Raw genomic sequence first — 3,211 nt, 5'->3', positions numbered from 1 at the left:
GATGGCATGATTATAGTAATTATAACATGTAACATGGGTAGTTACTACCATTTAATCCTGTTCTAATTTATTGTAGAGCTAGTTAAAGTCCCATTAGAGAGAATATCCAAGATGAACTAACATTAATTAATTTTTGTTCATTGGAAATGAGAAAAATAAAAATTGCTAAAAAGTCAATTGTTTGGCTAATGGCTAAGCCAAATTTTATTTTACCTTACCTATATGTTATTGAGAGGGATTAAAATAACCTTCAACTGGGAATCATATTATGAATATGCATCTAAAAGATGAGAAAGTAGATAACAGACTTTTAAAATATCCAACATTTTCAAAAGTTGTGGTAATTTGTTTTGTTGATTATCACTTTCTTTACTAGATCATAAATTATTCAAAACTGAAAATCTCATTATTTCTATTTTTTCACTAATGCCTAACAAAGTTCCTTATATACAGCAAGCAATCCATGGTGTGCTGTGTCTGACTCATGCTGGTTGGCTAGAGCTAATTGTTAGAGTTTCAGGAACTGTACAGGCCGTTTTATGTCAACTTAATCACTTGAAATCAGGCACAGTATGGGTATTTACACCCTATGGTATATCAGGCATGGAAAGGACTTTTCTACCAGAAAGCAGGTTGTTAAATATTTACTGGCCTACCGCCAGAAAGCATTGTAGAAATGGTGAGTGAACAAGAATGAGTGAAATGTGACATAGCGATACTCTGCAATAATAAAAAAGAAATGCAACCACTCATGAAATAAACACAAAGCATTAAAGAAGATAAAATATTCGTAATTTAGTGTTAAGCAGGCTTACAGTTCTAATTTGGGCTCTAGCACTGACTAGTTGTGTACACTTTTGAAGTGCATTTATGCTCTTTAAATTTTAAGCCACTACCACCATGTTAGGATACCAAGAGAAGCCTGCGAAAGAGAAGCTTCACCTGAGCCTGCTGGCAACTTGATCCTGGACTTCTAGCCTCAAAACTGTTGTGAACCAAAGGCCAACAAAGATGATCACTTTAAAGTAGATAATGATGAAACGAGCACTAGTAATATTTAAGAACAGTCCTTTAGGGGTTGGTGCAAAGGATGACTCGCTCATTGTTGAAGCAGGAACAATGAATTAGGAAGGCAGCTGTAACACTGGCAACTTTGTAAATGCCTGTACAGCCAGTGGTTTCCCTTGGAGGCTTTGAAATACCACCACCTGTGGTCCTAGAAGTTAAATGTGTTTCAAGGCCTGTGTGTATTAGTGTACAACACTTAGTAGCTGTGGAGGGAGATGCAGAATCAGAGATGAAGAGGAGCAGGATGTAAAACTCCTATGTATATCTGGAAAACAATCTGCTCCTAAAAGTAATAGCAAAGTTCCACAGAAAAAAGGTAAATTTGCTCCAGTTATAGATGATGTTAGTAATGATGTTGATGGTGATGATGAGAAAGCTGAAGGAAAACCTCCAGTAAAGAAATCTGTATGCAATTTTCCAGTCAAAAATGCACAAAAATCAAACCAGAGTGAAAAAGACTCAAAACTGTAAACACTAAGATCAAAAGGTAAAGAATCCTACCAAAAAAAAAAAGACAGAAAAAAACTTTTAAGACACTACAAAGACCTAATGTGTAGAAGACATTAAAGCAAAATGCAAGCAAACATAGCAAAAGGGAGTTCTCTTCCTAAAGTGGAAGTCAAGTTCATCAAATTATGTGAAGAATCGCTTCTGAGCTTCTGGATGACTGACCAGGAAGCAATTCAACATCTTTGGCAATGGAAGAAGTCTTTTAAAAATATTTTAAATATTTTGTTACAAATTTTTGTCTTAGTTCATTTCTGTAACAATTGATATATGGCTATCCTTTTCATAATGCACATGGGAACTTTCCTGTCATGTTTGGTCAATGTTGTTAGGTTCCACTGCCAAGAATGTGTTGTCCAAAATGCCTGTTTTGTTTTTAAAGGTGGAAGTCCACCCTTTGTTCTGGTTGGAAGTATGTATGGAATATTATAGTAGTAGTGGCATCTAACAAATGGAAATGGTGGGGAGACAAAAATGTACATGTGAAAGAAACTCCCTATTTTAATAAAATAATCAATAAATTCTTTGAGGTTTAAGTAATTTGCTCAACGGTGTGTGTGTATGAGTGTGCATAAAAATGGGAGTAATAAGGCTCACCATATAAAAATATAGTGGTGATTAAATATTGTGATTGCCTGAAATATATGAGATCTAATTAGAAGAAACTGATATGCTTATAGATTTAAGACAGGTCTCAGTTATTTCACATGGCTCCACTTTTAGAGTAGGAATGCAATAAATATTTGAAGGGAGAAAGAAGAGAAATAAAAAAGGTTAGGAAGAAAGAAGAGAGAATAGAGAACATATCGTAATTTTATTCAATGAAAAAGTTTTTCAGCCCTGGCTGGTGTGGCTCTGTGTTCTCAGCTGGCCTGTGAACCAAAGGGTCGCTGGTTCAATTCCCAGTCAGGGCACATGCCTGAGTTTCAGACCAGATCCCCAGTTGGGGGACACATGAGAGGCAACCATACATTGATGTTTCTCTCCCTCTCTTCCTCCTTCCCTTCCTCTCTCTAAATAAATAAATAAAATCTTTTAAAAAATGTTTTTCAACATGTCCATACACATCCTGCCCAGTCTTTCAGTTCATCACAATGGTCGCTGACTTACACAACAAAAAGCAGTGTTCTTGCAATTTGGCCTAAGGGACTGAAGCTCTTGGAGATGCTTCTGATTTGTGCAATATATGTTTACTACAACTTTAATGGGTAATGTGTGAGTAACCTATTAGGATGAGATAGCATATTCTGTTATTTGAATATTTGAATCTGAACCCCTTGTTTTCTGAGTCACTTCTTTGTGTGTAGACCTCATTTTTTCTGGGTTCTCTTTCCAGCTTCTCTCATCCTTAGAATGAAATTGGTCTTTCATTCCCTGTTAGATGATCCCCTCTCTATGATAGCAAATTTGCTGTCTTCCAGTGGTCTCTTTCTTCATGTTCTTATGTTTAGTTCCTATGTTCATATTGCAAATAACCCTCTCTTGCCAGCTGTGACTGCCCCATATTGTATAGTGTGCCTCAGAATTCATCCCTCACGCACAACATTTCCTCCAAATTACTGGTCCTCTGATCCTCAGTTAAGTACCAGACTCTCTTTGGATGCCCCTATTTTTTTGTATAGTTGCAATTAAATCA

At 36.2% G+C, this 3,211-nt stretch overlaps 1 pseudogene; it reads left to right on the top strand.

The window, feature by feature from the left end:
• Positions 1 to 274: 274 nt before the first annotated feature.
• On the top strand, positions 275 to 1,842 carry LOC112313026 (nucleophosmin pseudogene; annotated as a pseudogene).
• The last annotated feature ends 1,369 nt before the right edge of the window (positions 1,843 to 3,211 follow it).

The sequence above is a fragment of the Desmodus rotundus genome, chromosome 2 (genome assembly GCF_022682495.2).
Source record: "Desmodus rotundus isolate HL8 chromosome 2, HLdesRot8A.1, whole genome shotgun sequence".
NCBI lineage: Eukaryota > Metazoa > Chordata > Mammalia > Chiroptera > Phyllostomidae > Desmodus > Desmodus rotundus.
Note: the sequence above shows the minus strand (reverse complement) of the source record. Positions and strands in the feature narration are given on the sequence as shown.